The sequence below is a fragment of the Thalassophryne amazonica genome, chromosome 2 (assembly GCF_902500255.1).
Source record: "Thalassophryne amazonica chromosome 2, fThaAma1.1, whole genome shotgun sequence".
NCBI lineage: Eukaryota > Metazoa > Chordata > Actinopteri > Batrachoidiformes > Batrachoididae > Thalassophryne > Thalassophryne amazonica.
Genome location: NC_047104.1, coordinates 423,461 through 436,058, shown reverse-complemented (window position 1 = coordinate 436,058; position 12,598 = coordinate 423,461). Strand labels below are relative to the sequence as shown.

The 12,598-nt window shown below is 43.6% G+C and overlaps 1 protein-coding gene across 1 annotated transcript in view; it reads right to left on the bottom strand.

The window, feature by feature from the left end:
* LOC117501418 (cyclic nucleotide-gated cation channel beta-1-like) overlaps positions 1-1,706 on the bottom strand; it is a 185,988-nt gene extending 184,282 nt beyond the window's left edge. Inside the window, exon 1 of the mRNA XM_034160302.1 lies at positions 1,678-1,706. The gene's annotated coding sequence lies outside the window, so the exon portion shown is untranslated. The remainder of the gene's footprint in view (positions 1-1,677) is intronic.
* Positions 1,707-12,598: the final 10,892 nt, after the last annotated feature.

Below are 12,598 nucleotides of genomic sequence, written 5' to 3'. Positions count from 1 at the left end.
TTAACCGGTTTAAAGTAAACTGGAATTTTGTGCTGTCTGAAGATCCTCTGTAGTTTTTACCCTACTCCGCTAAATAAGGGAGAGACACTCCTGTTCTTCTTGTCTCCGTCTCCTGTCTATCTGGTCTCTTTGTTTTCTGGGACTTCTGCACTTTGTCCAGGGACCATCGTGGGTACCCACATACTGTGAGGGCTTTCCGTACAAGTATTGTTCTTTAACCCTTCCCTCTGCAGTTGTGGGCACCTTTAGGGCTCTGTGTTGAAGAGTCCTGATCACGCCGAGGTTGTGTTCAAGGGGGGTGGTTTGAACCAAGAGCAGATATTGGTCAGTGTGAGTGGGTTTTCTGTAAAACCCCTGTCTGGAGCTGCCTGTTCTCTCCAATCGTAACATCACAGTCCAGAAGGCTAAATGGTTGTTTCTGGCATCCTCACGTGTGAACTTGATATTGGAATCCACCGAGTTGATGTGTTCTGTAAATTCCTCAACCTCCTGTTGCTTGATTTTAACCCATGTGTCATCGACATATCTGAACCAGTGACTGGGAGAGATGCCCGGTGAAAGACGTCAAGGCTGTCTTCTCCACTCGCTCCATGTACAGATGGCCACAATGGGGGATACCGGAGACCCCATCGCACAACCATGGATCTGCCTGTAGTAATTCCCCCTAAACAGGAAATACGTGGTGTTAAGACAGATCTCCAAGAGTTGGCAGATGTGGTCTGGTGTGAGTTTGGTCCTTTCAAGTAGAGACACATCCTCCAGCAGTCTCTGCCTCACAACTGAGATGGCCTCAGCGGTGGGGATGCAGGTGAACAACGATGTCACATCAAATGACACCATAGTTTCATCTGCCTCCAGCTGCAGGTCCTTGATCTTGTTCACAAAATCTTGTGTGTTCTCCACATGGTGGTCTGAGTTACCCACTAGAGGAGCCAAAATCCACTTGAGGTGCTTGGCCAAATTGTATGTGATGGAATCTGTGCTACATACAATAGGCCTGAGTAGCACGTCCTGTTTGTGGATTTGGGCAGTCTATAGATGCATGGAGTGGCGTCCACCAGGGTACAGTCTGTAGTATGTCTGCCTGTCGATGAGTCCCTCTTTCTCCAGGTTTTGGAGGTAGCTAATGATTTCTTCTTATAGCCACTCGTGGGGTCTCTCTTCAGACTGGAGTCACTGAGCAAGTTGTTGATCTTGGCCTCGTAGTCCGATGTGTTCAGGACCACTGTGCATCTGCCTTTATCTGCTGGCAGGATAAGGATGCTTTGTCCTTCTGCAGTGCTGACAAAGCTTTCTGTTCTTCTCCTGTGATGTTGGACGGAGGAGGCTTAGCACTGTTAAGCAATGCTGTGACTCTTAGTCGGAGGTCCCCAGCCTCTGACTGTACTACCAGAGCAAGAATTTTAGCTGAGGAAGCTTCTGCGATTTGAAGCGAAATGTCCTCACGTTCAAGCAACCCAGTCCAGTCGAAGATTCAAGCTCTCTTAACTAGTTTTAATGTAAATTAATATTTCAAATGGCTGATAATGTTTTGGACATGTACTAAAAAAATATTCAATAAATACTGAAGTTTGTCTGCACATAAAACTGAAGCAGTCAGAAAAGGGCCAAAACTTCACATTGTTTTTTTGGGCATAAATTTTTTCCACCTGATTTTTCAATTAAATTGTAACATACCTTTTAACGTCTGCACCGATCGACAACAGAAAAGACGACAGTCAAAAGTCAGTGTGAGTGAACAGTGGAATATTGAAGGAAGCAAAGCAGAAATCTCTACACGTAGCAGCCGGCAAACTGGAAAATAATCATCGGTACAAAATCTCTGAAACTTCTGAATCAAAGCAAATGTTCTAAATTCGATTTTGCTTCCTTCATGTACTTTCTAATCAATGACCTGTTTCAGTGATATTGGAGTTGCCTCGTCGCAGAAGGAAAAAAGCTATTAGTTTTCCGTCTCCATTATGAAGGTATCTTTGTTTAACTAATGACTGTGTCGTTTGGCATCCTGGGCAGAATCCTAGGTAGTGGATTAAACAGGGGTTTTCCATTTATCCCAACTGAATTTTGCTGGGACTCTCTTTCAGGAAAGCATCCATCCATCCATCCCCATCATCCATCCATCCATCCATCCATCCATCCATCCATCCATCCATCCATCCATCCATCCATCCATCCATCCATCCATCCATCCATCCATCCATTTTCTTCCGCTTTATCTGGATTTGGGTCACGGGGGCAGCAGCTCAAGCAAAGCCGCCCAGACCTCCTGATCCACACACACCTCCCCCAGCTCCTCTGGGGGAACCCTGAGATGTTCCCAGGCCAGCCGTAGAGACCGTAGTCCCTCCAGTGTGTCCTTGGGTCTTCCCGGGGCCTCCACCCGATGGGACGTGCCCAGAAAACCCTCCAGTGAGGCCTCCAGGGGGCATCCGGAAAAGATGCCTGAGCCACCTTAGCTGGCTCCTTTCGATGTGGTGGAGCAGCGGCTCGAATCCGAGCTCCTCCCGAGTGACCGAGCTCCTCACGCTATCTCTAAGGAGCGCCCAGCCACCCTGTGGAGGAAACTCATCTCGGCCACTTGTACTCGCGATCTCGTTCTTTCGGTCATGAGCCAAATCTCATGACCATAGGTGAGGGTCGGAATGTAGATCGATCGATAAATCAAGAGCTTTGCCCCCCTACTCAGCTCTCTCTTCACCATGACGGTCCCATACAGAGACCGCATCACTGCAGACTGTAGCGGAAAGCTGTGCTCAAACAACCAATATCTTAAGCTTGCATTAAGCAGAGACCATGAAGTTTAAATTCTGTACAGCAAGGCCTGGTATATCTCCAGGTGTCAATGAGGAGACGCTCCAACCCAGGCACAGCTTGGATCTGTGTCAAACCACCACCACTAATCAGAATTTTAAGACTCACGGAGCTGTGAATTCTTATCATTACCCCAAAACAGATGTATCAGCTCCCCCGTTACCATAAAAAAACCTCCACAGAAAGACACTTTCTTCACCAAAAGTCCTAAAAAGAGGTTTTACACACTAGACTCAAAGAAAACAACGCACTGAAGGATTACCTGAATCTACTAATTATTGCAAAGTTTTTTCTGGTTGAAATTGACTCAGTATACGCTTTCACATTTCTGCCAGATAAATACAAAATCTAACCATGGAACAAGAGTGACCCCTGTTGGACGATTTGGGGAAGGGCAGGTGACTGATTCATGCAGACTCAAAATTGTAACCACATTTTAAAAAGAAATTTCATTGTATTGTTGTAACAAAGAAAAAAAAAAGGGAAAGGAAATGTCACTCTTTTCTATTTATGCATTAAAGTATTATATTTGATGTGTTATACTCTGTTCATTGGGGAACGTTTACTTAGTGTTTCTTTATATATATATAATTATATATATATATATATATATATAATTCCAGGTAAACCAGTACAAGATTTATTCTACACGACTTGGTTTGGTTTCAAAGCGGAATTTTAGGGCCACGCTGATTTATATATATAAAACTAGATGAAGGAAACTCCAGGAACTACATTACCCAGAATTTCTTGGGGGTGGAGCTTGTTAACCTTTAAAAGAGCTCGTGCCTGGGAATTCATGCTCTTTTCTCTTGCTCTTTTCCTCTCTTCATTTTTTCTGCATCTTGCCGTGCGCTTCTTGAGTCTAAAGACGCAGCCCTGGCCGTCAAGAAAATTTATGACTCTTTGTTAAAAGCCACATGCTACTTTAAACTCCTTTTGTTTTGCAATCACTTTTTCGACAGCAACTTTTGTCAAGTTAAACGCGCCGGCGCATTTAACTTCCTTTTTCCGAATTTTCAAATTAAAACCTCTTTCTTCTTCAAACTCCAAATTCCTTCCACGAACATTTTTCTTCTAAAGTCAGCTATTTTTGCATTGAGTTTTGATTTGACCAAACTTCGCAAAAGACGACGACGAAAGACGAATTTTGGATTTTTGATAGAGAATAAAGACGCTCAAACCTTTTATTCTGACTCCAGAGTGCTGCAGAGAAAAACATCCAGGTCAGCTGAGACATTCACTTGAACTGCCACCGCGAAATTGCAGCACAATAACAGAAATCATCCCCGCCACTGACAAAACCGAGCGGGTCGGACCGGCAGAGCCTCTTTGTCTAGGTCCCTGACGAAGCTGTGTGGTGGACAGAGCATCGCCTGAAACAGATGGCATCCAGCATAAAGTAAGACCGGGCTATGTTGTAGCCGTAGATAAACAGAGTGGCTTATTAACTCTATTCAAAATCATTAATCTTCTCTCAAGTGAATAAATACCAAATTAAATACCTGTTAAATTAGGACGTTTTAACTCCTAGAACTTCCGCTACGAAACAAATGATTTGAATGTCATATAGAGAGTTTTCATGTGACGTATCGGTCACATCATTTTGTGTCCCTACGGCCATTCTGGATTACGACGCGGTGGCCGCTGTGATACGCTACGTGCATTTGGTTTACAATTGCAGAAGCTTTAACGTCGGTGTGAAGAAGCCTCACAGCACCGTGGCGCTGACAGAGATCCGCCCACTACCAGAAATCCACTGCTCCCAGAATTTTATTTTATTTTATTTGGCAAAAAAATGATATAAGAATACTAAAATACTGCTGAGGATAACACAAGAATGCTTCCAAGATGGATGCTTATTTATATTGTGGTCCTCCAGCACCGAGCTGCTGATCCGCAGCTGCCCTTCCAGCGCATGGTGAGAGAAATCGCTCAGGACTTCAAGACGACCTCACGCTTTCAGAGCTCCGCTGTGATGCTCTGCAGGAGGCCGGCCGAGGCTGACCTGGTCGGCAGCTTCCTAGTTCACCAATATGGCAGTGTGACACTGTCGGCCAGTTCGTTACATCACCACTAATTCACTATCTGGTACAAGATACGGATCCACTGAACCAACTGCTACACATCTATCATGATAAATAGCTTTATCTCGCGGATTTAAGCATCCTAATAACAGGACATTCTTTTCATTTTTCTATCATGCGCCAGCCTCCTTGTAATCCAGAATGGAGACGGCACCTGTCCTGCCGCAATTGGTTACGTGATTGAAAAACCCTCTATAATCATGCTCATAAATGTCGTCATCATTGAATTGCTCACTATGATATGTCCTGTTATTTAACTCCTGCCAGAGTTAAATAAAGATCTTAAAGTGTGAATTTGTCTGTGATTTTTGTATGGTTTTACAGAGGGTGTCAGATCTGACCTGCGACACTTACCCCTTAGAAATTGAGACTGATTTTAATATTTCCTATCGACTGACCCTAAATCAATTATATTATAACCTTGTATAGATCATTAAGGCAGCGATAGGTGGTGCCCCCTTTTCGAGGTTAAAATTATCCACAAGTGATAATTTTCAATATTCCAAACACATTATTATATTCATCCTGTGGCTTTGTTCCTACAATATATTGGTACAAGCCCGTGTGAGGCCGCACTTATCAGGTCTGAACCTCTGTGAGTCATACAGAAAACACAGTCAAGTAAGTTGGAAGCGTATAGAGCAACTTAATCTGTCCTTATTCAACTGTGTGTGTGTGCATGAGAGGAGAGAGAGAAAGAGAAAAAGAAAGTGCTGTGTTATTTTCACAGGAGAAATTCATGTTCAATGTGATGGCCTTGGTGACAGTGACATTTAAACTGCTCACCCAGATACATATTGCAAAATTGTGAGATTCCAATTATTGTAATCGCTGTATTCGTGACTCCAAGGGACTAGTTAAATTAGCTACTTAACCAGTCACAAACCTTGTGAGTCAGTCAGCTCTGATTGTCCAGCCATGATTTGCGTGAGCTGAGATTTTGATTTTACACTGAGCCTGCATTCCAGAGGATTGCCAGTGGTTGCTTCCCTGATCAGGAGACGTCCTGATCAAAAGCTGAGAGAAACAAGAGAAGGACCCCCGTGTCCACCATCTTGTGTTTTAAAGGTGCTGATTGTTCACAGGACCGCTGCGTCTGCCATTTTGTGAAAAAACAAGCACGTTTTTAAGAATTTATTGTTGTTGAGTGGAAAAGTTTGAAGAGGAGGCGTTGCCTGCTTCAAACCCCCTCTGTGTGCGAATCACGTCACGACGCGCCGACGTCATGATGTCATCAACAGCCTGACGCCGCTGCAGTAAAACTGTACTACGTCACACACATGATCTAAACAGTGCCATCTTAGTACGCCAGCTCCAAACGGCTTAGCGGTCACGAGCCGGTGTTGAAAATCCTAACGATTTGTTTCATTAAGCATTACTTGGTTAACCAAGCTAGCTTCTAACGGTCACTAACTGCATGAAACCTGCATGTTACTCAGTCAGTGTAATTTTGTTCACTTGATTTCGCTGTTGGTGCGACGCGCGACCATACGGGCCCTGCTAACAGCACTAATATGCGATAGCTTCTACAGCCGTGCTAACGGCCCCTTAACTTGGATGAACACTAATCAGCCATTGGAATGTCAGAGGCAATAGCGTGCTAACAGGCCGGTACGCCGCTCTGAAACGCAGAGGCTCCCATCATTGAATTAACCCAGGTGCTACTCACCGCAGCTAATGCGCCTAACCAGTTAGCCTAGCTCCTGCTACACACATAATAGCCTGTACAGTAACCGGATAGCAACACAGACTGCTGCGTAGCTAAGCTGTTCTTGCCATGGTAACTAATTTTTCCAGCGACTTTTAACCTTTTCTTTCTAGCCACTTCAAAGACTAACTACTATTAGTCCCTAACTGAAACATTTCTGATCAAGTTTTTATCTTGCATAATATTTATTTTAACTCTTTTAAGTCGCTTCTCCAATTCTAATTGGAAATATTAATCTTTTATTCCACTGTCTGGGATACTAATCAAGGTGTACACACATATTTAATCTTGTTTTCACAACTAGCTAATGAACTTTACAGTTTCAATCCTATTTAATTAGGATTAATCAGATCATTTAATAACAATAAAGAAAAAAATTATTGTTATAACACTCCTTACCTCATTAAAAGAACACCCCCTTCAGGAGTGATTTCTTTTAAGTGAAAAGTGCCTGAAGCTTTACCAAAAGTGTAACCCATCGCAATTCTAAACAGAGAATATTGGTGTTTACATCACAATAACTAAACAAAGAAAGTTCTACTGTGTGTACATAATACAATGAATAAACACTCCTCAACATTTTCCTTTTGCATTCGTGTGAATTCTCCCATGCTGGTTCTCACCTGCAGTTTAACTCACTAATCCCTTTCACAGCTGGATCATCTGTAAATATTTTTATTATCGCTCATCTTGTTATTTTGTTGTCAATTCTTTATTGTTTGTTTCTGGTGGACGCTGTCTAATCGTTATCCCAGAAAGCCAACATGGCCATGCCCCGTGACAACAAACCAAGAACTTCTACCGACCTGGAAAGCCAAGGTCGTAGCGACTCAGGTGAACTTTTAGAAGAGGTCTTATCCGACCTGACCGCCGAAATATTGCCTGGCTACTTGCACGACATGCGACAAGCCACGCGCGAAAGCATAGTTGCTGAAATGTCTGAACTCATCAGTCATTAGCAGCAACTGTGGAAAAGAAAAATCTGGCTACAGTGCTGGGCAAGTTAGCCATTGCCCAGCCCTGAAGCTCAAACATGCGGAATCACTCATGGAGAAATCAGTTCTTTCTCTAAAAATGCAGACAGAACAAAATGCCGAATTGCGCAAGGAGAATAAACTCCTGAGACAGCGATTAGAAGAAACACAACAGTCTTTGACCCTTGCTGAAGAAAAATTGGAAGACCTACAGGCTTCCCTAGATCAGCCCGATGAATCGGATACCGCATCTGATCCTGGAGCTAAAGACCAAAAGTTACTCCTGAAAGAAACTCTTCAGGAACGTCACAATGAAATTAAGGAGTTACAAATTGAACTTAGCTCCGCGCATTTGGAACAAGGAGAAGCTCATGATTTACTCCAACAGGCGTATGGTGAGCTTAAAACATTGAAGAGTCATGCTGGAAAGCACGAAGACATCTTAGAGTCCGAAAAGCTGAAGAATCGTGCTGAGATGTCTGACAGATATACAAAATCTTTTAGATGAGACTCGAGAATGAAATGAGTGCCTCAATGCTGAAGTGCAATCATTAAAGCGCAAACTACAAATGAACTCCCAACCACCAGGAGACCCTGAACAAAAAGTCATGTGGAAAAGTGGAACGCAAACGTTCACCACACAGACCGCAAGGAAGTGCGCCCTGAACCCCTGTCAGGACCCATGTCGCATCCTCGGGAGTTCCAACCTCCTTATCATGGGTATCGAGAGACACCGCCTCTCCTTCCCACTCAGATGCGTTTTACCACAGTCCTTAATGACAGAGAACTAGACAAGATTGCACAGCTCATTAACCATTTTGAGCCAACTCCAGGAGGCTCCCCTGACACCTGTGCGTATTTAAACAACATACGCTATTACCTCAGGGATTTCACTCATGCTACCGGTGAACATCACATCTACCTCATCAAGCAGACTTCCAGCCACGAGGTCAGCCGGTTGTTGAACGTCAACCCGCCGAGGTATGACAAGACTTTGCTAAACTTAGCTTAGCATTAGAAAAAGAATATTCAGATCATTCCATTCAGACAGGCCTAGCCACCGCTATGGCCGTCAAACAAGGCAGGCGCGAACCACCACAACAATACTACAACAGGCTTCTCTGTACCTATTTCGGCACCCAAAATGAACCAGGTATGGAAGAGGACCTTAATTTTAAAACCTTGTTCCTTGAGAACCTCCACCCTAACACGAGTCATCATCTGGGAATCCTGGGAGATCCCATACAGTACCTGCGTGACCTTGCTACGAAACGTTTCGCTATACAAATTAAGAGAGAGGGTAAATCTGAGGACAAAATGATCCTCAGCCTTGAAGCACGTAGGCCTACCCTCAAGCTTGAAGGCATCTCCGGAGGGTCATTTAAACCTCATACTGGCTCTGTCACTACCTCCTCTGACAGATGAAACCATCTGTCAGAAGCTGACCCAAGGATCAAGGTGGACCACGAGCAAAACTGCAGTGGTCCCCACAAAACCAAAGTGACTTCGGAACCAGAGAGGGCTCCAAAACTGCTGGAAATCACAGAAATAAATTCAAACCCAGACTGGGGAGAAGCCCACCACATGGGAAGATCACCCCGATAATCAATCAATCAATCAATCAATTTTTTTTTATATAGCGCCAAATCACAACAAACAGTTGCCCCAAGGCGCTCCATATTGTAAGGCAAGGCCATACAATAATTATGAAAAACCCCAACGGTCAAAACGACCCCTATGAGCAAGCACTTGGCAACAGTGGGAAGGAAAAACTCCCTTTTAACAGGAAGAAACCTCCAGCAGAACCAGGCGTCGGGTCTATTGATCACATCCAGCGATCATGGATCAGTTTGGATACATAAGAATACTTGAAGAGGTCATGTTGTCTTAGGACAAAGAGGAAATGTCCTTGAAATGGGAGTTTCAACAAGACAACAACCCCAAACACCAGCAAGATTAACAATATGGAGTGCCCAGTCCAATCTCAGGATCTTAATCCAACAGAAAACCTGTATGGTGACATCAAAAATATCGTTTCTGAGGGAAAACCAAGAAATGCAGAGGAACTGTGGACTGTAGTCCAAAGGACCTGGACTGAAAAACCTGTTCACAGGGGACAAAAGTTGGTCAACTCCATGAAACACAGATGTGAAGCAGTTCTCAGAAACTGGCTATACAACTAAATATTAGTTCAGTCATTCACAGGAAAGAGAACTCTTCAAGCATTATTCACTTATATGTTTGACTTTATAAAGAAAAATACAGACAGATATTTTTTGAACAGCCTAATATTCAATACCCCATAATTACAACGTGGGATTTTTTTTTTAATTTCTGCAAATTTTAAAAATAAAAACCTAAGAAATCACATGCCATAAGTATTCACAGCCTTTGTTCAATACTTTGTTGATGCAACTTTGGCAGCAGTTCCAGCTCAAGTCTTCTTGAATATGATGCCACAAGCTTGGTACACCTATCTTTGTGCAGTTTTTCTGTAGCATGGCCCAAGCAGAGGGTCATCCCTTTGAGTCTGGTCTGCTTAAGACTTCTTCCTCAGAGGGAGTTTTTTCTTACCACTGCTGCTCTGGGGGTTAGTAAGGTTAGACCTTACTTGTGTGAAGCACCTTGAGGCAACTCTGATGTGATTTGGCACTATATAAATGAAAATAAATTGAAATTGAATTTGGTCCATTCCTCTTTGCAGCACCTCTCAAGCTCCATCAGATTGGATGGGGAGCGTTGGTGCACAGCCATTTTCAGATCTCTCCAGAGATGTTCAATCAGATTCAGGTCTGGGCTCTGGCTGGGCCACTCAAGGACATTCACAGAGTTGTCCTGAAGACACTCCTTTGATATCTTGGCTGTGTGTTTAGGGTCATTGTCCTGCTGAAAGATGAACCGTCGCCCCAGTCTGAGGTCAAGAGCACTCTGGAGCAGGTTTTCATCCAGGATGTCTCTGTACATTGCTGCATTCATCTTTCCCTCAATCCTGACTAGTCTCACAGTTCCTGCTGCTGAAAAACATCCCCACAGCATGATGCTGCCACCACCATGCTTCACTGTAGGGATGGTGCCTGGCTTCCTCCAAACATGATGCCAAAGAGTTCAATCTTTGTCTCATCAGACCCGAGAAATTTGTTTCTCCTGGTCTGAGAGTCCTTCAGGTGCCTTTTGTCAAACTCCAGGTGTGCTGCCATGTGCCTTTTACTAAGGAGTGGCTTCTGTCTGGACACTCTACCACACAGGCCTGATTGGTGGATTGCTCCAGAGATAGTTGTCCTTCTGGAAGGTTCTCCTCTCTCCACAGAGGAATGCTGGTTCCATCAGGTTCTTGGTCACCTCCCTGACTAAGGTCCTTCTCCCCCGTTCGCTTAGTTTAGACGGGCGGCCAGTTCTAGGAAGAGTCCTGGTGGATCTGAGCTTCTTCCGTTTACAGATGCTGGAGGCCACTGTGCTCATTGGGACATTCAAAGCAGCAGAAATGTTTCTGTACCCTTCCCTAGACTGGTGCCTCCAGACAATCCTGTCTCAGAGGTCAACAAACAATTCTTTGACTTCATGCTTGGTTTGTGCTCTGTCAACTGTGGGACCTTATATGTAGACAGGTGTCTCTCTATCCAAATCATGTCCAATCAACTGAATTTACCCCAGGTGGACTCCAATTAAGCTGTAGAAACATCTCATCGATGATCAGTGGAAACAGGAGGCACCTGAGCTCAGTTTTGAGCTTCATGGCAAAGACTTCTTAGTCTTTTTGTTGTTGTTGTTGTTATTTAATAAATTCGCAAAAATCTATCATTGTAATTATGGGGTATTGTATGTAAAATTTTGAGGAAAAATGAATTTGATCCATTTTGGAATAAGGCTGTAACATCACAAAATGTGGAAAAAGGTGAAGCGCTGTGAAAACTTTCTGGACGCACTGTATTTTGAACACTACTGTAAACCTGAGTGTGTTGGTCTTTTATTTTGTGTGCGTCCACTGTGGTGTGTAAATTGTTAACTTTACACTTGGTCTATGGTGTTTATTTATCTTTGTCCTCTGTGGTCTGTTGCTTGATCTCGGAGGTTTGTGTTTTGATGGGACATGTGCTGAAGGTTCGGCCCATGGTAGAGTTTGTTGCTGTTTACTTGGTAAAGATGAAACTTCACATAATTTTAGATGGGAATAGAAGCAAAACATATTTCATTTAGAATTTTTTTAAAAGTGTTAAGATGTAATTGAAATGGCAATGAAATTAAAAAGAGTTGATTTCTCATATTCTTGTCTTCTTGGAGATCAGAACCACTTCTTGGGGAGGGTTTCCCAGACCCATCTTGACTTTAGCTCTGTGGGTTCTGACCTAGGGGAAACCGGGGCAGGATGAATCACGGGGCACAGTGAATCAGTAGCTATATCTGCAAAGCTACATACATATATATTCGCCGCAGTTATGCCATATTTTTATGCATAAAGACATCCCCCTTATAAATTAGTTTTTTGTTTTTGGATACATTAAGGGTAATACTGGCCTCTAATGGTGGTTGGCTCTCACTGCGGTATTGTATCACTTCCTGTTCCGGAGCACAGCAGTGTTTTGCTGTATCTGTTAGCTGTTTAATCTGTGCAGTTAGATTGATCTAGTTAACTAGATAATGATTTGTTTCACAGTGTAATCTTCACGTGCCTTAACTAAAGCACTCCCTCTGCTGAATCACCTCTAAATTATTTACACATATTCACTTTGTGTTTTTTAGGAATCCGCTAGCTTAGCGCAGCTACTAGCTCTTAGCCGGTTTAGCATGGCGGCTTCTCCTGTCTCTCCTGCACTTTTCTGCTCTGGGTATGAAATGTTTAGTTATTCCCCGGCCTCCTTTAGCAGTAATGGTACTTGTAATAAGTGTAGCTTATTCGTAGCTTTGGAGGCCAGGCTGGGTGAATTGGAGACTCGGCTCTGCACCATGGAAAATTCTACAGCTAGCCAGGCCCCTGTAGTCGGTGCGGACCAAGGTAGCTTAGTCGCCGTTAGTTTCCCTCT